The sequence below is a fragment of the Arvicanthis niloticus genome, chromosome 13 (genome assembly GCF_011762505.2).
Source record: "Arvicanthis niloticus isolate mArvNil1 chromosome 13, mArvNil1.pat.X, whole genome shotgun sequence".
Taxonomy (NCBI): domain Eukaryota; kingdom Metazoa; phylum Chordata; class Mammalia; order Rodentia; family Muridae; genus Arvicanthis; species Arvicanthis niloticus.
Genome location: NC_047670.1, coordinates 55518440 through 55544848, shown reverse-complemented (window position 1 = coordinate 55544848; position 26409 = coordinate 55518440). Strand labels below are relative to the sequence as shown.

Here is a 26409-nt window from a genome sequence, read left to right as displayed (position 1 = left end):
AAATAACACCAAACTCACCTCCAGTAAGTGACAATGTTGAGTCCCACCTGGGCTTTGCTGTTGTCAGGAGTCTCTGGGGTCTGGCTCTGGTTGAACCTGTCTCTCCTGTCACTGCTCTGCATGAAGTCCCAACTTGTAATATACTTTGGGACTGAAGACAAAGCCCAGGCCTCATGGCATGCATGCTAAGTGCACACTACATGCCCAGCTGCATCCTGATTGCAATAGGCTCCTCCTCTAGGTTTGCTCGGCCAGAGGGGTGACCCGTCCATCACCAAGACATGAGAGAGGGCATCCTCAGTACCTCTGAGCGCTGCCTCGTCTGTCTTTTGCCTTCTGGCTCCTGGTTGTCCTCTCCTGCCTCACAGGGCTGGTTACTCAGGGTTTAGGTTCTCTCTCTTTCTGTTCTTGGACCTTACACCTTGAAGTTTCTCCTTTTACAGATCTGCAACACCCAAAATTGAAAAACTACAGTGTTTGTCTAGACTTTCTGTACAAGCACACTTTATAAATAGTTCCTATAAACCCTGGTAAAAAACTGAAAGAATAATTTTAATAATATTTTTAATAAACACAACAAAAACTTGAGGTTGAATGAGATGGCATTAGCACAGATAATTGTTGTAAATGGCTATAATTCAGGGACAGCTTACTTGGTTGACATTTAAATTTGTCTGTCTGTCTGTCTGTCTGTCTGTCTTTGAGACAGTGTCTCTATGTGTAGCCTTGGCTTGCATAGAACTCACAGCTTTTCATTCCATGCTATCCTGGAACTAACTCACAGAGACCCACCTACCTCTGCCTCCGGGGTGCTGAGCTTGAGGGTGAGCGAGTGCCACCACATCTGCCTTGCTTAGTGTTCTACGGTCCTGTAAAGCAAATGGCTCAACTCGAAAAGCTTGAAGGAAGAGCAATGGGGAAAACTTTCCTTGTATTCTAACATCTCTTAACATTTTTCCCTTCTAACATTTCAAATATAGACTTTCTTTTTGGGAGCAGCTTTAGATTCACAGCAGAACTCAGTGGAAAGTGCAAAGTGTCTCTGTGCTCCTGTGCAAAACACACATGGCTTCTCACTATCCACATTTATTACAGTCAGGCTTGTGTTGACGCCATGTTTATTCTGAGTCCCATTTCTCTCTCTTTTTCTCTCTGTCTGTCTGTCTGTCTCTCTCTCAAATACACACACACACACACACACACACACTCGGTGAGGGTATGGACATGTGACATACATACACTATTACCATACAGTGTGGCCTCATTGTCCCAAGGTCACTCTGTGCCCCTCTACCCACCCCTGCCTCCCTCAGTGCTGGTAGCCACCAACCTCTTTACTGTCTGCATTGTTTTTCCTTTCTTAGAATGTCAGAGCATTGGAGTCATGCATGGGGAACCACTTTGGATTGGCTTCCTGCTGGGTGTGGTGGCGCACAACTTGAATCCCAGTACTTGGGAGGCAGAGGTAGATAGATCTCTGTGAGTTCAAGGCCAGCCTGGTTTAAAAAGCAAGTTCCAGGATTGCCAGGGTGACACAGAAAAACCTTGTCTTAAAAGAAAGAAAGAAAGGAAGGAAGGAAGGAAGGAAGGAAGGAAGGAAGGAAGGAAGGAAGGAAGGAAAGAAGAAAGAAGAAAAGGAAGGATTGTCTTCTTTGAGGTTGTAACCTGCCTTGAAAGGTCTTCTCACAGCTGGATCCCTCCTTTCTTCTGCGTGCAGAATAATATATCTCAGTTTAGTGATTCGCCCACTGTAGTACACCTTGGTCACTTCTCATTCTGCAGTATAAAGTAAGCAGCCAGGGTAGGCTTCTGTGTGAATATCGATTTTCCTTCTAACACTTTAACACATGTGGGGTAGAGTGTAGATGAGAACCAGAGACTGCCCTGGAGGGAAGCTGCAGAGCATGGATGTGAGGAAATGCCTCCATGTTGTTCTTAGTCAGAACCCATGTCAGGTAGAGAGGCTGTTCCTGTTATTTTTAATATACGTGTATGTGGTGTGTATGTGTGTGTGTGTTCGTGTATGGGCATGTCTGTACAAGTATATGTACCTCCCAAATGTGAAAGAGGCATGAAGTTGATGTCAGGTATCTTTCTAAGTGGGTGTCCACTTTCTTTACTGGGGCAAGGTCTCTCAGTGAACCCAGAGTTCACCAATTCCTAGTCTTGTTAGTCCACTTGCCCTGGGATGTAGTCTCTGCCACCAGAGTGTTAGCGTTACAGGCAGGCTCCATGCCTCCCCGGCTTCTATTTGCAGCAAACACTTTATCCACTGAGCCGTCTCTCCAGACCCTTTTCCTATTTTTAAGCCTTTCTTTTCTCCAGCCTTTCCCCGGCTTGCTAAAATGCAGATCCTAGCATTTCACTTCCCAGCTCCACAACTGTCAACAGCTCTCTGCTGCCAGGGAGATAAGTCTAAGTTTTTCATATTGTCATATGTAATTTCCATAGTTTGATCCCAGCCAATCGTTCAGGTCCCCTTTACCCCAAGTAGCCAGTACTCACAGGCTCTGCGACATCCCATGTGTAGTCCCTTCTCTTTAGACTGTCTTTGTTCCAGAGTAACATGCTGGTCTAAATTTTGTGGTGTAAATACCATTTATTATGTTCATGGATTCTCTGGGTCAGGAATTAGGACAAGGCACAGTGGGGATGACTCGCCTCTCCGATGATGGATAGATCTCTGAGCCTCAGCTGAGGAGCTCAAAGGCCAGGCCAGGAATCTTCTGAAGGCTTGCTCCCTCATGTGTCTGGCTGTTGCTGCTGGCTATCCACTGGGAGGCCTCAGTTCCTCTCCACATGAGCCCATTTCCGTGGTCTTTCCACGTGGGCAAGTGAGAGCTTCCTCACAGCATGGCGTCTGTGTTCCCAGGGTGAGCATATTCTGTCCAGGCAGAGAGCAGAGACCCAGCAGAAGCTGGATAATCAATCTCAGAAGCCATGCCATTGTGCTTCCAGTATGCTCTCTTCCATCCAGGCAGTCGCAAAGTCCTGTGCAAGCTCAGGAGACAGGGTTGTAGGGTAGACCCTCCGCCTCTCCATGGAGGGCCATACCACATTGAAAGAAAAAAGCATTGGGGTAAGATGCATGTTGGTATGTGCCAGTATGTATGTTTGGAAAATGTCAGTCAGCTTCCAGCTTTCTATCAAATTATAAACATTGACAAAATCCTATTCAAATAGCAAAGTCTAATGAAAATGTCACAGCTGTTAGAAATCTTTCTGTGTGCTAAGCAAGGTCTCATTTCAGTATGGTCTCATATGACTTCCCCATACCTCTGTTAAGGTATTTTAAAAGTTTAATTTTGATCTATATAAATTATACTTGCTTTATAACTATATGAGTTAATGAGTGGATACACTCATTAAAAACATTGGAACACTGGCAATCAAGGCATTCCACATCCTGATGTCTCTTGCTCAACACTGTCCTCTCTCTCCACAGGATTAACAGTTAGTAATTTGGTGTGTGTTTTCTAGACCTTTTTCTGTGTATTTGTACAACATATATTTTGATTATATACAGCTAACCTTATTTTGTTTTAGAACATTATTCTATATTTTTCCTGAAACTATGTGAAGTTTAAGAATACTACTATGTCGGGGGGCAGGGGATGGTTGGAAATATTACTCAGTGTTTAAAGCACTTGCTGTTCTATCTGAAGACCAGAGTTCAGCGCGCACACACACACACACACACACACACACACACACACTACCACTTGGTCACCCTTGAGTGTCACTAGGCTGAGATTTTCCTAATATCCTGTAATATTTGAGTATATAGCTTATTCCCCTGCTGGTTGGCATGTTGATGGTTGGTTTTTTTTTTTTTTTTTTTTTTTTTTTTTTTTTTTTTTTTTTTTTACTCACAATTATGGCGTTGTTGAATAGCCTTGTACACATACATTTGCGTTCTTCAGGGTGGAGTGTTAGAAATGGCTTCCCTCAGCTGGACTGTGTGCCCATTTTCATGTCATCTTTGCTACCAGTCAGTGCCAATCTGAGCTTACAGTACATGAGCTCGCCCATCCCCAAACACCCTCACTAACACTTGATATTTTCAAGCCTTATATTTTTATCACTTGTATGAAAGTTGCATTACATAGCTGATATAATTGGAATATTTCCACATATTGATTGGATGTTTTTATTTCCTCCTCTGTGGCCTGCCTATTTATATAATTAACCCATTTGTCTTGTATATTGTTTGTTGTTCATTTGAATTGATTTTGTAGCATTACATATATATGCACATATAATTTGTGTCTGTAATTTGTGTTGCAAATTGCTTCTAGGTTGTGGCTTGTCTTTCAGCCTTCTCAGTGCTGTGTTTAGAGAAGTTTAAGGATTCTTTCCTTCACAGCTTGTGAGTGTGTGTTTCACAGGGTGAAAAACATCTGTTGGGTTAGAGGTGTAGCTCAGTCAATAGAGCACAGGCTACACCAAGTGTAGGGACCTGGGTTCGGGTCCCCAGAGCCTATAAAAGCCTGGCACAAAGTGGACTGTCTAACATAACCCCCAGGCAGGTATGAGAAGCCCTCTTTTGAGTTGTTGGTCAGGGTTGTCCAAGAGAAACTAAAACACAAAACATTATAGTCATTTCTGTTGTCCTTGGTTGCCCCCAAGAGGTAGAAGGTAAGTCCCTGTTCCTGAAGACACCATGCACTTCAGACACACAGGGCCCAGAGGACCTGAGCTGGATCTGACCTGAAAGCCTCCTCCTTAAGGACTAGCTTTCATGGTATCAGAAAGTGCCATGCAGCTTCCAAGGGAGGGAGACAACCAACAGTGCTACCTAGCTATGATATCTATGAACCATACCAACACTAGCATGGCACAATGATACTCAGGGTGTGGTAGTGACCTGCATACTGTGGCAGTAACCAACAGTTTTCTAATTGAGCTTAAGGCCTGCTCAACAAGAAGGAAATTGTGCCTGGCTCTGGAAACCTAGCCAACTACTCAAGGGCACTGAATTCATGGATCTTGAAGGAGAATCTACAATCGTCATCTTACTAAAACAGCATAGTCCCTAGCTAAATTAGAAATATGTATCTTCGTATTTACAGATTAGTGTAGTTCCCACCCTTCATCAAGGAAATGTCTCTCTGCCACAAAGGGAAACCATTGCAGAATCACAGCCAATCAAAATGCAGAGTTGTGAAACCCAGTCCTACTGATAAATCTGCAACTCAACTCCTGCACCTAAGGCTCAGGGGTCATAACAGAAGAAGGGTCAGAAAGACTGTACAGACCAAAGAAACAAGATGTTTGTTGAGAGATGATGCCTCCTAGAAATATCAGAAGATATTCTATACCCATGAAGTCGCACCAACATGGCTGCCTAAACAGGACCTGAATATGGACAATACCAACAGATGTGCTGATGTGGAAAGGAGAAAGCTCATGAAGCCTCAACCCTAGACAAAGAACTACAGGCAAGCAAGGAATACTGAGAGCAGAGGAAGTTGTTTTCCTTAGGGATGAGTCCCTAATTATTCAACACCAAGTAGTCAGCCCTGAAAACATGCACACAGGTAACATTATACAGACTGATCAGGTTGCATGTATATATTTAGGAGAGAGAGAGGGGGAGAGGGAGAGGAAAAGGGAGAGAGGAGAAAGAGAGAGAGAGAGAGAGAGAGAGAGAGAGAGAGAGAGAGAGAGAGAGAGAGAATCTACAATTAAAAAGAGGCCATGAATTTGGAAGAGAACAAGGCAGGGGAAGTGGTACATGGCAGTGTTTGGAGGGAGAAAATTGAAGGCAGAAATGTAATTATGTTATAATATCAAATTTAAATTATTTGATAGGAAAAACTGGTATAATGCATGCATTCTTGTAATCACAGCTTTAGGGAGAGGAGGCAGAGACAGGTAGACCCTTAAAGTTTATTGGCCAGCCAGCCTAGCCTGGTAACAGTGCTTGCTGCCACACCTGACAGGTTGGAATTTGCTCCTGGAATCCACATGGTGCTTGTGGCTTAGTCCACTTCACTCATTCTCTGGGTGGTGTGGCAGAGGTGGGGCACACTCACATACTCAAATGCACTTGCCTGTGTGTGTACACGAGGTGTCCTGAGTTCTGCATTGCCTGTATTCCTTTATCTTTTCTACTTTTTTTTTTTTGAGATAAGTTCTCTCACTTAACATGGAGCTTGTCATTTTGGCTTATCTGGCTGGCCATCGAGCCCCTGAAATACACCTGTCTTACCCTCCAGTGCTGTGGTTACAGACACATGTGGTGACAGCTGGCTTTTATGTGGGTATGGGATCCGAACTCATGTCCTCAAGCTCACATGCCAAGCATTTACCCACTGAACCATCTCCGCAGCTCCTCAGCGATTGATCAAGATTGAAGAATCTTGAAGTGATTCTGTAACCTGCACTGGCAGTGAGTTTAACAACATTTCCCACCCACCCTCATGTTGTGCAGTGACCTCGACTAAAGTAACACACTTTAATACTGTTCCCGAGGGTGACGACAGCACTTCACTATTACATAAATGATGGCAAAGTGACACTATTCCTCCCCACCAGAACAAAGCAGACTTTTATTTCTGTCTCGGTGATTTGATGCAGATTTCAAAACACATTCTTCTCCGTTTCTGTCCAGCTCTCTAACTTACCCTGTCAACAGATGGTTCTGATTTCCATGTTCTGATTTTGGCAACTCAGCCCATGGCAAAAATAAAATAAGAAAGCTATTCTGGTGAGGCCTTTCATTCTGCTCCTTGTCCTTGCCTTCATCCCGGTTATATCTTTTCCTCATCACCTGGTGTTAGACCCTTAGCATTCATCTCCGTACATGGCTATCACCCCTTGCTGCTGCATAGCGTTTCCCTGTGGATACACTCTCTTATCTACAGGGTGTCACATTTGTTTGTTTTCTGTTTTGGTTTTTTTGGAAGGTCATTTTGTTTTGTTTTGTTTTTTTGAGACAAGATTTCTCTGTATAGCCCTGGCTGTCCTGACCAGGCTGGACTTGAGCTCAGAAATCTGCCTGCCTTTTCCTCCCAAGTGCTGGGATTAAAGGCATATGCCACCACTGCCCAGCTTCTGTTTTGTTTTATTTTTAATTGCATGTAGGACTTATATGAACTCACACAACTGGTCCAAAACTCCTAGATCTCGTGAACAAGAAATTCTCCAAGCCAGTTATTTGTAAGTTAGATACAGGCTCCTTGAAAACACCTAACCATGCCAGATTGTTTTCTAAAGACCTAGTTTCTACAAGTTCCCCCACCCCCAGCCCTGATCTTGTCATGTTTGAAAAGCCCGCCAAAGTAATGGGTGAGATAGTCTCACATTTGTTCTAAACTGATATATTTTTTTAATGAAGTTGATTGTGTTTCCGAGTGTGGAAACATTCCACACACTGACTCACCCTGCTTCCCTGTGTGAAGCATCTGCATGTATCTCTTGGCTATCTTTCTGCTTAGTTTTTTGTATGTTTCCTGACTGGTCTGTAGGAGCCTGTGTCCGGGTGGAAGGCTCAGCCTGCCATCTCGTGTGTGGCTTGCAGCTCCACGGCCGGCGCTCTTTACACTGCAGATGGAGGCCTTGCAAAACACAAGTTCTGAATTTTAATGAGGCGGAGCATTATTCCTTATGATCCCAGCGTTTGTGTCTTCTCTGGTTTGGGACATTTCTTCCTTGTCCCGAGAGCATGAGCATAACACTATATGGGCCAATTTCTAAAAAATAGTTTGCTTCACACAAATAAAACACTAATAGACAGTTGATGGTGGTACGTAATTGAATTAAGCATTCAGTTTTTCTCCATATAAAAGCTGCCCAAGAATCATTAATTGAAAAGTCTGTCCTTCACCCAGTGAGCCTCAGGGCCACCAATATTCTAAAGCACCGTTCTTGTGCATACAGATGTGCTCCTGGGCTCTGTTTAGAGCCATCAGGTATGTGAAGGCAGCTGTTTAGCCAACAGTTTTCATTACACTGTGTTCTTAACTGCTCTTGGTGGACGTTCCTTCAGCAGCAGTGACCGTCCACCCCTCTACTCTCCTGCATGAAAGCTTGTCGAGTTCCTTAAAAATTCCAATCAAAAAATTGGAGTTTTGATTGGCACAGAATTGAATCTTTAAATCAGTTTAGAGAATCGAAGTCTTTACAACAGCAAAGCGTTGCATTCACTTAGTTCTTACCTTCCGTGTTTCATCTTTTACATACAGGTGTCTTGTAAGTTGTCGTCTAGATTTGGTCCCATGTGCTTAATGTGCTTTCAGTGCAAGATGGTACAATTATGATTGTTCAACTTAAGGTCTAAAATGTCACTTCAAATGTGGAATTGTGGTCTTTTCTGGGATAACAATGTGCCACAGATTTGGTGGTGGTGCTGGCCAGAGGCTGAGAGCCCGAGCCCCCAGTCAGCCCTGTGATCTTATGGGAGGGACTCTCTCTGGTGTTCTGCAGGGTTCTAAGATGGCAGCTCAGCTCGGCATATTCCTGCACTGTGAGTTTGCTCTATTTGGCTTGATCAGGTCCACTTGAGTCTTGAGACATATCTCTGTTTTCATGGCTACCCCAAGAGGCTTCATTTAATAAATTTCATTTTCTGTTTGTTGATGGTGCAGATGAGCAGAATTAATTTTTTGTATATTGGTTATACCCTTAACTAAACTCTTAGCAATTTCCCTGATTTAAGTATAGATCCTTCTGAGTATCTCATACTGGAAACCACATCATCTGTAAATAATGGAAGACTTAGTTCTTCACTGGCAAACTTTACAGCTTTTGTGTTTGGCTCTCCCTCCTCCCCCCCCCCCCCACATATGCACTTCACATACTCTGGGTAACAGAATAGCCAGGGCTTCTGAGACCTGGTCCATACCGACAAGAGGTTGCTGTCAACCCCAACTAATCAGAGACATCCACTGTGCACTGTATACTGCAGATCCCCATTGTTAAGTTTTAGCAGTTTTTAACAAGACTATATTTCAGATTTTCTCCATTTAGTATCTGTTTCAATAGCTACATATTTCTCTCTTTTAAACTATCAATTTTATAAATTGTTTATTTCTAAATATTAAAACAACCTTGAATTCCAGAGAAAAACCTCAATTGGCCTGGTAAATTCTCTTTTCTGCTTATTTCTAAGTCTGGTTTAGCAGTGTTTTGTTCAGGAGCTAAGCACGGGTGCCTCGAGTGGCATTAGGATTATCTTCTCTAAGATTCTCTGTGTTGTGTTTTGATCCTGGAAGTGTTTCCTCCTTTTTATCTCCTGGATGTAGTTCTGTAGTGCTGAAAAGTCAGGTGCTGTGGGGCACAAGGGGAGCCCTGTAAACGTTCTGACAGTGTGGTTTGTCCTCAAGACTGTAGGTTGGGATGGCATTCCCATATGGGTCCTCCCTTGTTGGATTGGAAGAGGTCCATGTGAACCAGCCTCGGCACCTCACTTGGGCTGCAGCATTGTCCTCCACTCTAAGCAGTTTGGGTGGTAGTGTCCATGGTCAGGAGAGCACCTTTCATGGTAAAGAGATCACCTGATGAGGGAAAGTTTCTATTGCTACGGTCTCACCTACAGGGCAGTTCAAGGTCTTAGCATCTCTGTTTCTCACCCACAGCCCCAATTAACAACACAGACCAGCCAGCAGCCACTGCCTCTGACTGAACAGAGCGTTCCCCAGCTGATGTGGGAGCACCTGCTCCACAGTGGATGTACGCTGGCAGGTCTTCATTCATAGAGGCATGAGCGTTCTCTCCTCAAGTACATGTCCTCAGAGTTCTGTCTACCAACCTTCTTGTCACCAATCTTCTTATAGTCTTCTTTCCAAGCACCTGGTGAGGACCCTGCAACCATTGCTCATGGATTCCTGTTGATTCTCCTCCGCATCTTGCCTTTTTCCTTGCATCATATGAAGATGTATTGTCTGCGGGAAGAATTTTCCTGAAGTCCATGGGCATTCAGAGTGGGACTGTAATTTGGCCCCTTCACTTCTGAGCGGTGTTTTGCAGGCTTCCTTAGAAACTAGTCTTGTCCTTGTCCCTCCCCATAGTTGCAGTGAGGTGCTCTCCATGAATTTGTGGGTGTAAGCTGAAGGAGTGGCAGCTGTGGTGTGGCATGTCCTCCATCAGCCTGAGGTGCTTTCACAGGCTCTGAACTGGCTTTACCTGTGTCATATGGACCAATCTAATTTGGCAGTGGAGTGCTGCTGTGTGTATCTAGCTTTGTGCTCCATAGATCAGATAGCAGTCATTTGTAGGGTACACAGTTGCTTGTTGTTCTGTGGCCAGACATTTGGTCTCTTATCAGGGCCCCATCATAAGCCAAGAGTTGTTTTTCAAGTGGACAGTAATCATAGGCAGAAAGTATGGCTTTGCATCAGTGCTAGAGAGGCCAACCCTGTGATTTTCTTCCAGGGCCTGTAAGAGGTTCCAGAGAACATGCCTGTCTGCCTCAGGCACTTGCAGTCCCATTGGCTCCACCAGGCTACACAGCTCAGCACTCAGTGAGGCTTGTCTAGGAGCCCAGACCTGCTACAGAGCCTTGCCTTACTGCAGTCTTCACTCAGTGCAAGTAGTGGCCAGTAGAACAGTGCACCATGCTCTCCGGAACCCAGACAGGCTGTGGATGTGTGGTTTGTTCTTTATGTTGGATAACTGAAGGTGCTCACAGTTTTTCTGTCGTGTGTGTGTGTGTGTGTGTGTGTGTGTGTGTGTGTGTGTGTTCCTTCTCGTTTGTCCAGGTCACTGAGTACTCTAAACGTATCATAGATATTGCAGGCCCTGAACTGGAGTGCACATAGCTCCAGGAGTGCCTGCTGCTAGCTGCACACATTGAGTCAACATCATGCCATCAGTGGAGTGGCCAGCATGATGCTCTATGACTTGGGATGAAGGAGGTTCAACCCTTAGAAGATTCAGCAGAAACTGGGTATAGTGGCTCCTCCCTATAATCCTAGTACCCAGGAAGCTAAAAAGATAGATTACTGCGGGTTTGAGGCCAGCATGGGCTATGGAGCGAGACCTTGTCTCAAGACAAAGAAAAAAGAAGGCAGCAGAGTTAACATAGCTCTGAAGCAAAACAGTAAAGGTATGGTCATTGTGCCTGTCCCACAAAGGCTGATACTGTGTTTAGTAGGAGGCTGGTAGATAAATATTCGACACTAAGACTGTGTTGGTTTGCTCTGGAGAGCAGTGTTGGGCAGCACAACCTGACCACCAGCAGCCATCATCCAGTCCATTGGCTTCTCAGCACAGGCTCCTGCTGGAATATGTAAGACTTGCCATTACAATTTCTACATAATATCCAGAAACAGTGATGGTGTAATTATAGGTGTCTCCTTGTTCTCCCTAGCTATAGCAGCCTGCCCTTCATGGGCACTGGAACTACCATAATGATCTGTCTATTAGGAAGCATGTATGTTCGCTGTACCTTGAGACCGTGCAACATGGTCGCATGGTGAGGTGGATTCCAGGCTAAGATTCCTGCACTACCGGATTTCCATAAATCCCTTGTGGCTGGCAGATTGTAGTGACACTATTGGGGCTCCAGAAACTAGTGTCCCTTTAGGGTCACTAACAATAAGATAGGAAAATGTGTGTATCTCCCTTTCTATGACAGCTGTATATGTCTCCTTGTGCCTCTAAAGAAGGCGTGCGCGTGTGTGTATGCATGCATGTGAGTATTCACACCTAACCCTACTCATGCAGCATACTCTCACACTTTCATCCCACTGTGGTTTTATAGATGTTTTGTAGGCCTTCCTGGGTATTAAACCTCACCAGCCAACTTCTCACCACTAATGGTGCCTTTCCCTCCCCCATGAGTGTTCTCTGTAGCACTTCTCAGCATCTGACAGACTGCATAGCTTATGAGCCTATCTAAAGGCACGTAACCCTCAGGTGTCACAGGGAACCCACCGCTAGTACAGCACCAGGTTTGGACCCAGCTCTTAGGCAATTCTAAGTATTGTGTTGCTTTTCCAAGCAGCTGTATGAAATCTGCATGTTCTTTTCATGACCAGGCTCATTTCTTAGTGCCTTTTGTTTGAGGGCAGTCATTATGTTCCTTCATCTCTCCCATGAAAGTCCATTATGCTGGTCATCAGAGCATAGCAAAGCATGCCTGGGATTATGAAATGATGGTAGAAATACAAGATGTTATCAGCATAGTAACGGTGTAGTGTGGTTGGTATTAAGAAATTCAATTAAACTCATTTAGAACTCACATTTTCTTTCTTTTTTCAAAAAATATGAGAATGGATGACTTATATGTACAAAATGGACATAAATTAAACAATGAAAGGCTTTCACTGAAATGAATGAATAGGAAGACAAACCTAACCACCTGAGTGAAGACGGGGCAGTAACTGTCTCAGATGGAGGACTTGCAGGGGTGGGTGTGATCTAAATACATTGTATTTCTGTATGAAATTATCAGAGAACATACAATAAAATTTATATTCAATATAAATATACAATAAAATTCAGAAATGCTGAGCTATGCTGGCTTCTGAACTGTTTATAAATTTTTAGCTCAAGAAGTGATCCAACCTAAATCATTTTGATGAATGTGTACATTATAAAAATGTCATACAAGCCCATTGACAGTTCTAATAGGGAGATCAAGTTCAGTGTAAACTTGAACTTGACAGGCTTATCAGAATAACCATGGTCTCCCAGGGGTGCAAGTCCCAGGCTAACTTTATTTGAATGAAACACATGGCTGTGTGCTTATTATCAAGAGTGAGTACATTATATACCCCACAACAGTTATAAATGCCTGCTGTGTGTCAGGTATTGTGCAACCTGTGGTTAGCAAGAGCCCTGCTGGGTGGCACTATACACCTGTGATCTAGCACTTAAGAAGCAGAAGCAGGAGGGTAGCCTGATCTCCATAGCAAGTTCTAGGACAGCCAAGGTTCCATGTCAAGGTCCTGTCTCAATTAAAAAAAACCCCAAAAACAGAAAAACAAGCAAGGTCTTCGCCTTTTGGGAGCTTTCAGGCTAGTGGGAGAGGACAGTGTAGTCAGAGTATATCAGATAAATGGGATCAGGATGAGAGGACCCAGTGGTAGCCACCAGGGCACCCAGCCTCACCTTGGGAGACCAGGGAAGCTTCCTGGAGAAGGTGTTGTCCAGGACGGAGACAGAAACAATGGCAGACCAAAGCACTGCATGCCCGGCAAGTGCTGTGTGCGCTGTGTGCACTGCGTGTGCTGCAGGCTCAGAAATGCCTTTACTTTTCATCTGCATAACAAATTACTGAGATAAATGAGGAAAATCCATGTGGAATGTTTAAATAACCTGATCAAGGTCAGGGTCAAGATTTGGAGAGGAGAGGAGAGGAGAGATTGCCTCAGGTGAGAGGCTGGGGGTAGAGCAGGAGGTCAGGGGTCAGGGCAGGCTGGCAGCTCTGAGGAACTGGAAGCAGTTTAGGGAGACCTTGAGGCTAAGTGGGTGGCAGGAAGGATGCCAGGCAAAGCCAGAGAGTCACGCAGGACTCTGAATAAAGGGAGCCATAGATTAATGTCCAAACACTCCAGACAATGAAAGAACACAATGACTAATCATTGGCCATGGTGTTGGCCAGAATAACCATACATCTGGATATTCCTGGGCAACATGGCATGGATGGCCATTGTCCTGATAAGCCACACTGAGGACTTTCTTCGGGTGCTTTAACATAGGACAGGATGCAGCCTGCCGCTAGTGTTAGAAGAGGGCTTCTGGCATTGCAAAGCAAAGGTGGGCAGTTAATGGGTTAGACAGACAATGGGGTATGCTCCAGGTTGCATCCTGCACTGGCCTCTGCTCACTTGGAAGAGTCCCCTTCACTACCTCCTCCCACATGGAGGCCAGCCTGGGTACTGCTTCCCAGACACTGTGATCTCTGGCTTCGTCCTTACCTGCCACTCCTCCTCATTTGTCTGATTCTGGCTTGTCTGGGTTCATCTAGGATGCCAATTCTCCCAGAAAGCCTCCCCAGGCATGCAGAAGGCACAGCTTGCTACTGCTCCTCCCCAGGCTCCAGAGCCGGCCCTGCTTCCTCACACTAGTCCATGATTCTGGGAGCAATGAGTACTCCCTTAAATGCTTCTTGATGAGTAAGTGGCATTGAAATGCCTCGAAGTAGAATGCAGCCATCCTTGGGGTTTTCATCCTGTGCGTTTTGCATATGCTTTAAAAGCGTCTTCAAAGAAGATCTATCACAGCTTTAAAAGGAAGGTGGCCTGCGCCACACAAAGGAAGTGCTTGGAGTTCAGGCTGGGTTCCTTTGCCTGCAGAGTTGTCTTTTTAAAGCTTCAGAGAACTTTCCCATCCCTGGGTGACACTTGATTGTTGTGCTAGCTAAGGTTCTGTGTGAAAGGAGGGACTGCACAAGCACAATGAACTGGAGATAGTGTCCAGAGCACAGCGAGGGTGTGTGCCAGGGCCTTGGCCAGACCCAGGCATCCTCCACTGAGCTCTTCCTTTCAATCTGCTGTGAACTCAGGAGCTGTCCCTGGTGTGGCAGGTGCCCAGAGATGTCACATCAGTGGGGTCATGCTCCAACTCCCCACTGCCACCACCAAACAGAACCAGTTCCTAGATGTGGGCCAGTCACCTAAGTCAGCAGGAAGGGCTGCAGATGGACAAGAAGAGCATCACTGCAGCAGCCAGAGGGATGTGTTCATGCTGAGTTAGCACAGGCCCCGCAGAGGCAGAGAGAGTGTCTTGCTGATGCTTGGGCTGTAAGTCATGGTGATTTTAGCCGTACTGTTAGTATGCAAAAGGGAGAGCTGTGATTTTCAATGTTTCAAGATAACCTTCAATCTCCTTGGTCATTCTGGGAGTTTATATCCATCTTCAACTCAGATCAGGTTAGGGTTTCCCTCCCCCCCCCCCCAGCGTCCCCCAAGGAGCCTTGGCACTCTGGCTTTGCAAAGGAGGAATACCTGCTCCCCTCCCCGGTGTTTAGGCATTTCTTCAGTTTGGCCTCTGGGGAGAGGAATCTCACGCTATCATTCTAGGATTGCCTCTCTGCCTGCATCCACTGACCTGGTCTAAGTTAGCAGGCTGTGCAAGTCTATTTCCCCCTCGCCCCATTGTGAGGTCTGTTACACCCTCCCCTCTGCTAACGTTCCAACCCCAGAACTGCTGGAACTGCTCCTGCGTGTCCTGTGTAGACTCTGAGTGGCTGGCTCAGGTGCAGCCTTCCACTCCCTTCTCTTCTATTAGTGTGATCTTTCTTCTCCAGCACTCTGGGTGAGGAGGGCCAGTGGGTGAGGTGGGCAAGTAAGTGTTCTACCACTGCGCTACATCCCCAACCCTGTCTGTTATTAATTAAAGACTTCCATCTCTAGACCCGTCATGCATCTGGCTGGGCAGTGGTGACTTTATATAGGCGGCTGTGCTTGGGGGAGGACGTTGGGGATTCAGTGGTATGTGGAGCTGTGGGAACAGAGACCACTTGGTAATACTTGCTCATTCTTCGGCCTTTGCGTCCCAAGTTCCTAGCAGACTCCCAGGGACTGCTGTTGGGGTGTCTGGTGAGTGCAGAACTCATGAGAAGAGACAGAAACAGAAGCTTGAGGGTGACCAGAAGGTTAAGGCAGACTGGGACTCGGAGCAGGGGTGTTAGGGCTCATGAAATCCTACTCAATGAAACTGAATGACTTACTAATTGTGGTACTGTTTACCAGTGAGCACCATGGTTAAGAGCCATCCTCAGGCTTGCACACTAAATTGAGGCCAACGCCCAGAGGTTGTTTCCTTTCTGCAAACAAAAACTAGAATAGCTATCAACTAGATTGTCAGTTGGAAAGTAGACATAAAGTTCCAGAAGGGACAATTGGGAAATTATATTTTAACTCAACAAATAGGTACTGGATTCCTGCCATGTGTCAGGTTCTGTGGTGAGCATGGATGTACAGCAGACCTTGTATGTCCCTTAGAAGCTTCCATTCTGGCTAAGGTAGCAGATGGTAAACAGATAAAGTACTTACAGTTGTGATACATGGAATGAGGAAAACAGACCAAGAGCTTTGTGAATCTGTTATGCTTTGTGTTGGAGCAATGGGAAGTGAGGTAGGACAGTGGAGAGTCGCGTTCTGTCTGTCTGTCTGTCTGTCTGTCTGTCTTATTCTTCTCTCATATATTACACCTCAACTGCAGTTTTCCCTTCTTCCTCTCCCACACATCTCCTCTCCCCCAGATCCACTCCTCCATTTCCCTTCAATAAAAAGAGCAAGCCCCCCAGGGTTATCAACCACACACAACATAACACATTACAATAGCAGGCACAAACCCTCATATCAAGGCAGGACAAGGCAACCAGTAGGAGGAAAAGGGTCCCAAGTGCAGCCAAAAGAGTCAGAGACACAGCCCCACTCCCATTGTTAAGAGTCCCACAGGAGCACTAAGCTGCACAACCATAACGTCTACGCAGAGGACCTACACAGACCCATGTAGGATCTGTGATCGTCACTTCAGTCTCTGTGAGCCCCTATGAGCCCTGATTAGTTCATTCTGTGGGTCTTGTTTTCATGGTGTCCTTCTGAGTAAAGAAAAGAGTAAGTTTGGAGGCCCAGGAGGAGAAGGATAATTTTTCCTTAGGTTACTAGGAGCCACATGGCTGGAATGTAGCACAGGAAGTGGGTGGTGTGACAAGCTGATTTAATCCTCAGCCCAGGAGGCAGGGGAGTGTGTGGAGTGACTGCTGAGGACAGAGGTGGGGGTGGAGTGATGGGAGAGCAGGAGCAGAGGGACGGAGAGGCACCTGTGCCTGGCATGGCAGCTGTGGTTGGACAGAGCTGTGGCCGTGGAGAAAAGGAGACAGATGTTCCGAGCTGTCAAGATTTCCTGATGAGCATGTGTCAGAGGGATGACAGCGATGATCTCGCTTTGCAGCCTTTGGAAAGTGAAGGTGTAGCAGTGCCATTTACTGAGACAGAGGGGCAGCAGGGGAAAGGGGTACCTGGGGACAGCGTGTTATCTGGGGACAGATGTTAGCTGCGTCAGCTGTTCTTCTCTGGGAGGACTGACTGTAATCGAGGCACTGGGGACAACTAGACCAGAATGCAGGCAGTCAGTTGTCAGGATCTCTTTCCCTGAGAAACCCGGTTTTTAAAAATTCTAACTCTGCTTCCTGGATGGCAATTGTATGCTATGCGTTTAAGAAGTCTGATTTTTTTCCATTACACTGAATGCAGCCCGTCGCCAGACATGCCCAGCCTTTTTAATAAAATTCTTAAAAAAAAAAAAAAACCAAAAAAAAAAAAAAACAAACCAACCCTAGTAGTTGACCCCTGACCTCCTTGCTGATTACAGTTCATGTTCAAGCTGCTGCTTCATTTTTCAAGCTGGCAGTTTTAGCAAACCTGAGTAGTCCCTGGCACAGTCCTCTCAGTGTTCTATCTTCCTCAGAGCAGAATGAGCATGCTTCAGAGCATCCAGTCAGCCCTCAGTCACGGGACTAGACATCCATAGGACCAGCTCATAAAGAAACAGCCTATTTAGAATCACAGCGTTGGTGTCAGTCCATGGTCAGTTGGCTCTGCTGCTTCAGGGCCTGTGGTAAGAGAGCACCTTATGGCGGGAGCCCATGGAGGAACAGAATCTCTCACCCTCATGGTCAGGAAGCAAGAGAGAGGAAGAGGAGGCTGAGTCCCAGTCTTCTTCAAGGCTATTACCCCAGACACCTGAAGGTCTCCTATCAGGCTCTGCCTCTTAAAGGTGCCATCACCTCTTAATAATTCCACTCTGAGGACATGCCTTTAACATCCAGGCCTTTGGGAGACACTTAGCATCTCACTGTGGCCAAGAACTAAGCTGCTTTCACAGTGAGCTTATCTCTGGTATGTGTCGAGAGTGTGTGTAGGTAACACCATAGCACACTGTGGATCTCTAGAACCTCTCTAGACAAACCTAGAGAGTTCTGCCTCAGGTTCCCTTGTGTTGCTGGCTCACCATACAGTGTGACTAAAGCTGTAGGCAGGGGGCTGCAGCAATTAAAACCTCGATGAGCAAAGGTGGCAGCCAGAGCTTGACTTTGGCTCTTGCCATGGTCAGATGCTTCAAGTGAATGGGAGTCAGAAAGGGGCTTTGCTTCTAGGCCAGTGTGTGATTCACTTAACCTAGAAAAGAAAAGCTTGGAGAGGAGTCCACCATAGTTAATGCCCATTGCCAGTCCCTTCCCTTCTGTAACCTTGGAGAGCTTAGTTATTCATAAATTTTCAACCATAGAATTGTGACAGTTCTTTACTGATCACACCTTTAATGCCATCTCCCTGTACCTTGTGGAGTCTGGTCACTCCTGCCAGGACTGTTGTGGTGTCCCCTTTCCTGCTCTCCCTCCCTGAGCCTTACATCTGTCTAACATCTTGTCACTTACCCTTCAGAACAGCCTTCCTGGCCTCTCACGGTTCCAGCAGTGAGGACCACACTGCTGCAGGTCTTCCCACCACTCAAGCAGATGAACGAAGCGAGGCAAGGATGAGAGAAAATGTTGTGTGCATGGTTGGGCGCTGGAGGAAAATTATAAGGGCAAAATGGAAGACAGACCTGAGAGCTGACCTGTGATGGGAGCACGTAGCCACAAATGTAAATAAATCAAAGACAGGTCCTCCTAAGGTGACTGCTGACCCACCATCACAGCCAGAGAGCTGAGCCCCGAGCTTACGTCCTCTGCCACTTAGAAGGAAGGTTGGAAAGACACTCCACACATGTCTGTGGATCACATGATCAAACGGTAATTAAAACCAAAATTGATATCAGTTGAAAAATAATTATAACACCTAATTTGTGGTGTTAAAATGAGAACTAATCTGTCAAGTAACTATGGCATGCAACTGCAACTGCTTTAGGACCCTGAGGACCCAGAAGGAGGTTCATATGGGAGCTTTATATACCCCCTGCCTACATATGTATATTAGGATGTTAAAATGGTACTCTTTCAGCCTATCTGATTTTGCTTCAGGTGATAATAATAAAGTAGGCACCAGATGTCAAGTCTCTCTGTATGGAAGTTACTTAAAAAATGGATGAAAACAGACCCCAGGACTCTTAAAACACCTACACACACACACACACACACACACACACACACACACACACAGAGAGAGAGAGAGAGAGAGAGAGAGAGAGAGAGAGAGAGAGAGAGAGAGAGATGCAGAGAATTGATTACAGAGGTACAGTGTGGTGAAACAGGAAAGATCCAGTGAGGAGGCAGTGGGAAGATTTCTTGGGGAGGAGCTGATGTCCCCCTAGGCTGTTGTCACCATGTTGGGTCTACTTGGGAAGCAGATAACTCAGAAGAAGGGTGCCAGAAGAAGGAGGACATTCCTCCAAGAGACCCTAAACTAGTGACATCTACCCCAGCCTTCAGCATAATCCCTGACTCATTTCAGAAAACAGTGGGTAGACTATCATTGCTTGACCCAACCTTGTGAGAGGCTTGTGTCCCCCCAGGCTAGATCCCTGACTCCTGCTGGATGGTTATAGTCAGGATCTACTTGCAGGAGAGGGACAAGATGGCTTTGGTGGTGAGCCTCTGTGGCCTGGTGTATGAGGCTGGCCTGTGCTCTGGGGTTGGTCAGAACATGGACTACACCCATGCGAGCTGCAGGGCATGGGGTTGGGGAGTCAGTCATCATGGTTACCTTGAGTCTTGTCTTGGAGGATAGAGACAGGCACCACAGGTCAGAAAGGACGATGCCACCTTCACTTAGGTTTTCAAACCCAAGCTTCAGAGTCAGTTGTGACTCATGTCCTCTCATGTATGTCACCTTTGCCTCTAAAATGGGCAAACATCTAGAGTTCCATCACCACTGGTATCTAATCCTATCACCACCACGATCTCTATGGGTCACAAGGTAGCAGCCTTGTGACCTGGCTCCTCCCTTATAACCTTTCTTCTCCTACTCTTTCTCCTATTTGGTCACCCTGCTACAGCCGTCTTAGATCATTGGTATCCCTGGAATGTGTCAAGCATCTGTAGGGATTTTTCTGTCTCTCTAGAATGTTCTAGACTCCTCTAGTGCTTATGATCAACCTCAGTAGAGGCCCCTCTGATCATCCTGCATGAAGTAGTAACATGGTCCCCACCAGCCTGCTCATTCCCTGGCTCTGCCTCTGCCCCTTAAGGGTTTTATTTTCCTCCATAGGATTTATCACTGTCTGACCAGCTAAATATAAATCCTTGTTTAATTATTCACTTCCCCTCCCCCACCGTGTAATCTGAGCTCCAAGGGGTTACAGGCTTCATCTTTTTGTGCACTGTCGTATTTTTAGTACCTAGAATAGTGTGTGACACACCGCCTAATAAATATCATTTGAATGAATGAGTGTATAAAATGAAAGGAGCAGAAGGGGTGGGTGGGGCTCGTCAATCTCTAATGCCACAGAAATGTCCTGAGACAGGACTGAAAATTTTCCACTGGATTCAGCAATGGACAGACCAGCGCTGGCTACCCCAGGGCAGCTCCATGAGAGAAGCGTGAGGCCATGCTACAGTGTTCTAAGGAGCCGAATAGCAAAGAAAGGAGTGAATTTAATGCAGAAAGGCATGGTTGCCAGTTGTTTGGGTGAGTGATCATGAGAAAGGAAAATTGAATGGCAGCCGGCTGAGGAGTGTTTAAAGTGGAAGTGACTAGCTGGAAGGAGAGAACTCTCACGTGATCCAGCCGTCACACCTCCAGGAACCTTTTCAAAGGTCATTGTATGTGGAAGAGATGTCCTCCCACACCCACTGCAGCCCAGATGTAGACATGTCCATCAGTGAGGGGTGGACACAGAAAGTGAGGCCTGTGTGCACGATGGAATGCTCTTGGCTTCACAGGAGATCTTGTCCCCAGCAGCAGCGTGGATGAACCTGAAGAACATTGTGTTGCTTCGAATAGGCCAGGCACCACAGAATAAACCACACATGATTCCACACACAAATGGAGTCTTCCAAAGCAGAAGAAATTCAGAAGCAAAGAGTAGAGAGGCAGTTCCCGGGGTGTGGAGATGTTGGTCAAAAGTAATGACATATCACTAGGAGCGGGAGGAGGCCCTGAAGACCCACGGTACATCATGGAATCCAGATAAATAACAAGGTAACGCTTAAGCAGGAGAGCTTAAACATCTACAAAATGATTACTGTGTGAGGTTGTAGGTATTTGATTAGCTTCATTTAACTTCAAATTGTTTTTCTAGACCAAAACTCGTATCATATAACATGGACATTCACAGTTCCTGCGTGTGGAGCTTAATAACCATGGATGTGCTGGTATGGGAAGGGTAGAGCATGTCCGTGGATCAGGAGTCAGCCGATACACAGCTGAAAACAGAAAGAAGTGCTGACCAGAGCAAGCCTTGGTAACAAGCCACAGGACAAGGAGAAAGCTGAGAGGACGGCTCCTGACCCTCCAAGCTAAGGCTGAAGAGAAGGCTGGGCACAGCCCGAGTGCACTTCAGCTGGTTAGCATGAGGGGATGCCAGGGCAGCTCAGTTTTAAGGCTGTCTTTCCCGGGTGCTCAGGGAAGAAGATCAACTGCTAAAAAGTAATCGGGAAAGGTCATGTTGACAGAAGCGCCTAAAAACAGCAGTGAGGGTTTGGAATTGTGTGAAAACGAGAGCTGAAAGACCAGCTGATGGTCCTGATGTTCCATTGGACACAGACCATGAGGTCACAGTGTGTGCATCTTCCAGCCATAACTCCAGGTGCTAGGTAATCCACAAAGGTTAAAAGCATGGAGGTGCAAAGAGTTGGAGGAAGATGTCTCAGGGCTGGGATCCCAGCAGAGGAGCCACAGTAAAAGGCGGGGCCTAGTCGGCTTTAACTGTCAGCCTGACACAGCCTGGAGTCACCTGAGAAGGAAATCTCAGTTGAGGAATTTGTCTAGCTCATGCTGACCCATGGGCATGCCTGTGGGGGCTTGTTTGGATTGCCTTGATTGACGTAGGTGGGCCCAGCCCACTGTGGGCAGAGTCATGAATTTCATAAGAAAGCCAGTATAGTGTGGTTCTCAGTGAGCCAGTTAGCGTCATCCCTCCAGAGTTCATGCTTCATGTTTTGGCTTTGAGTTCCTGCCTAGACCTCCCTCAGTGATGGACTGGGATGTTGAAGTGTAAGCCAAAATAAATCCTTTCCTCCCCTACGAAGCTAGAGCAGGCTCTCACAGTCACCTTAAAGAACTCTCAGATTCACTCCACTAGAGGGAGAACTTGGGGAGGAGCTGTTACAGGGCCATAATATCCAGAGCAGCCACCACCAGCAGAGGGACAATGACAGTGACCAGGAGAGAAAGAGACACACACTACCATCACTCGTGTGCTTTCTCTGTTCTGACAACCACAGGACAGAACACTAGGGACAAGAAGAGGTCACCCAGATCTCAGGATGAGTGGGGAAGGAAGGTGCAGAGGAGAGGGCACAGGAGCATATGGGACCTCACACTGAGACCAGCCTGCACTGCAGGCCACAAGGCTGGAGGAGCCAGGCTCCAGTGATGCTGGGCTCACTCTCCGCCAGCCATGGCACTCAACCCCCTGGCTGGATTTCTCCCCATTGGTCTCTGCACCTAGCCTCCAGCTCCTATTTCCTGTCATCCACTGACTCGTTAAAATTCCTTTCAGTTTAAAAAGAATTTTAGGTATTCTATGAATAATCTGCTTACTTTTGGTTTTATAATCTCTTACTCTTCACTCATCTTTCCGAAAGATCTTTCTCTTCTTAGCTGGTGTCTCTGGTGTTTTATCTCCATGCTTAACAATTGCAGTGACTGAAGTCCTTTCTGGGTTGTGCCTCCTCAGTACACATTCTATCTGCAAAGTGCTATTTCGTGAATGAAAATATGCAGAGTGTGCTGCCATGAGAGAGAGTAAGCAAAACACAGATAAGTCACAGAACTACAGACCATTCAAGAAAACCGAGCAGAGAGCTGCAGAAGCCGATTCTGCAGCAGTCTGTCTAGGGGAAGGGGCCGGCTTGCATTGTCTCTGCAAATCAGTAAGGTGGTCCCCGAGGGACATGCTCTCAGGATAATGTTGATGGCTTTCATGAGAGTCTCCTTGGCTTATTTTGAATAAGAATGTAGTCATGCTTCTTAAGAACTAGCATTTCTTCTTCCTTCACAGCATAAATGGTATTTAAAGGCTGGTTGCTATGCTATAAACCTACCCAAGATTTTTGCTTGCTGTTGAAGTAAAAAAGTTCATTCTTGGGATGCATGTCTAACTGGGAAAAGGTTGGAGAGTTACCACGCTGTGTCTTATCATGGTCTTCCAGAGTGCACTCTTCTCTGTGTCTCAGAAGCCACCGAAGAGGACCCGTGGGCATAGGCCATGGCCTGTACCTGAGGTCTGCAAGGAGCAGGGCTAAGCACTCATCTTCTCATCACTTCCAGGGAGAGCCATGGCAAGGGCTGTGTGGTTCACTGCCTCAGCTGCCTCCTAATGACTGTTCCCTGTACCTGGGAGTGTTTCCCTTGGGCCAAGCACAGTTTAAAGTATTTTGTAGCCTAAAATAATTTAATTCTGACTAGAATTAAACCTCTGACCCAATTTAGTTTAAATTTTCCCTCTTCTGGAGTCATCATTTGTCACTGTCAGTCTCCCGGTCACTGTTGAGAACCTGCTTATTTCCCAGGGCTGGCGTATGCTCCCAGCACAGGATGACCTTTACATGGCCGGTATCAGCTTCCATTTCTCTGGCGCCTTAGAGACACAGACTGTGAGATGGACTGGCGCTCATCACCAGCCTCACAAAGGCCTTCATCCTCCTTTCTGCATCTGCAGTCTAGTGAAGGAACGTGTGATTTTTTTTTTTTTTTATTGCTGGTGAACCTTAGCTATGACAGAAAACCTGGTAATGGGCACTCTGTGCCTATTTTATCATCCATTCATTACAATCCATCTTCATGGCATGGAAACCATTAGCTGCCCCACTTGGAGCCTTTAGAAGTCTTTTTCTGTATGTTCTGATCTCCGTCTCCTTGTTAGGATAGAACCACCACACCAGGCTTCTGAAAGAAGGAGTCCATGCATCTGTGAGTCTCGGGTCTTCAGTGTCGACCATGTTTCTTCTTCCACACTTGGTTGTGGTTGTGGCACCGTTGGATGGGGTCATACAACCCTTCCACACTTAGTGCGGACCCTAAGGAACCACTAAATTATATATAATTATAATTATGAATCCAATTTATAATTGTTTAGGATTTTGTGCATGCACCGCCGGAAATAAAGCACTAAGATTTTTTTTGTATGTCATGCATAGATTTAACTTTTACATTCAATATCCATTTTAGGTTAATAGCCTGCCTATTTTAAACCAATATATTAGTAAGCAGTTTAAATCACTCCTGTGTTAATAATTTGTAACTGTGGCCTCTTAGCAAAACGACCTCATTATTATCTTCACATCCTGTTTCCTCTGATTAACTTAATTACTAAAAGGGGGAAAATCCTTCAGTTACGCCTTTTTAAACTACAGAAAGCTGTATCTTGGCATCCATCTTCAGTCATGTCTGCCAGCACTCTCCTTTGTAGCTGTAATTGGATCCTATGCGTCAGACCAGCAAGAGAACGGAGCACAGTGCTGGCTCTGTTGGACCAGAACGCCCATTATTAGATTTATAATAACAAATACATAATAACACGCAATGATTAGAGTCCCTAGAACAAGCCCACAGAACTGCTGAAAAATGAAAAAGGGGTGTCAGCGGGGATGGGGGGTGTTACTGTCTGTCGGCAGAGTCTCTTCACTCAGAACCAACCTGAAGGCTCTGTCAGGATGATCTCACACTGGTCAAACCCTTCCTGACCCAATGAGCAGGTCTGTGTAAGAATCACAGCCTGGTGTCTTCCACAGAGAATGTGCTGTCTTGAAGGACAACTATCAAGCCTAAGACTACCAGCCTTTCAGGGTCCCATTTTGTATTAATCAGGTATATTGGCAGGTGACTAAGGCGGGCTGGTGCTGTCTCATGATTTAATACTGAGCCTCCTATTGAGGAGTCAGCTGGAGAGATGCTGGAGAGAAAGCTCTGACATTCAGGTTTAAATTGAAAGAAAATGAGAAACCAGATAAAGCCCAGCAACCAGATTAATTCACTCAGAACCCCTCCCCGCCTTTTCAGTGGAATTCACAGAATTTCTCTCCTGGAAAACATTTGGAAGCCTTCTGGAACAATCACATATTTGTGTTCAAATATAGAAAGGCAGGACCAGTGCTGTACTCCAGCATAGCCCTCACGTTCTTGAGAGCTTTAGAAAAACATCCCTGATACTGTCCGTTCTTTATGTGTCCAGCAGTCATCTTCCCCAAACCTTCTTCCCAGGAAATGATAAACAGGCTCAGACGCATATGAACCAGCTTGATCCTGTTCACATGCGCTCTATGTGGATGTGATATGGATAAACAGAGTGATCCTGAGATAAAACTGAGTCGTGAGGCAGTTATGGACACATGCACATATCCCGGGCATAGGATTGTTAGCAAAGGAAAATCTTCTGAGTACATCTGGATCTACCAACTTCCTTTGTCCCTTCCTCGGTTCCCCAAGGCAGAAGAATATTGAATTCATGAGTCTGACATCTAATCCTTCTGTCCTTGAATACTGTGTGATCCTAAATAAGCCCCTAGATATCTGAGTATTTCCAGGTCATGTGTATCAAAAGACTACACCAGGCTATCCTTTCTTCCTTCCCCTGGCTCTACAGATGACTTTGTTAGTGACCAGATCACTGGGACAGCAATGACTATCAGACAATCTGCTAGTTCAATAGGGTTTACACTCTGGGGGGTGTCATTATGCTGGAGGTGACAGATTTGTACACAAGAAATTAGACCGAGTTAGAAGCAGCACATTTGTTTAGTGCTGTGACCCCTGAGCTTCGGCTGCTGCCTGACACACCCTCATACTTAATAGTGTTTGTCAAACGAATGGGTACATTTGAAATAATGAGACTGGCTAAAGAGAAGTCAGTATTCATACAGCACTCATTATGCAATAATGAGGAAGGAAAACAGATTTATTTTAACTTGGAAAGTTAAAATGTTTTTAACAAGTAAGAAATTGGATTGGGCCTTGAAGAATTAAATCATCTTTGTTAGAGTAGGAAGGTGTTGTCTGTGGAAATAGCTTCTAGAAGCAGTAATTATTTGGGATGGGGCTTGTGGGGTTGGTAGGGTTTAAACCAGTAAGGCAGGAAGGTTAGCTGGTAGGCAAGACACTGGGAGCAGGAGTCAGTGATCCTGAGAACACTGCACAGGCCTGGCTGCAAGTCGTTTCTGGGTCTGTGGCAGGTAAGCCATGGAGAGCGGAAGCTGTGGGATGTGGAGTTGGTCACCGGCATAGGAGGGGACTTCCACATACAATATAAATAACTAAAGCAGTGGATCTAGAGAATTGAGTTGGCATGTTGCATAGAAGGAGGGGTAGAATTGGGCTGCTTTACTGTAGAATCTTCAGAACGCTTCTATCT

General features: G+C 45.8%; 1 protein-coding gene across 1 annotated transcript in view; it reads left to right on the top strand.

The window, feature by feature from the left end:
- The window catches only part of Enthd1 (ENTH domain containing 1), a 109143-nt gene that overhangs the window by 53780 nt on the left and 28954 nt on the right, over positions 1-26409 (top strand). The window lies entirely within an intron of this gene.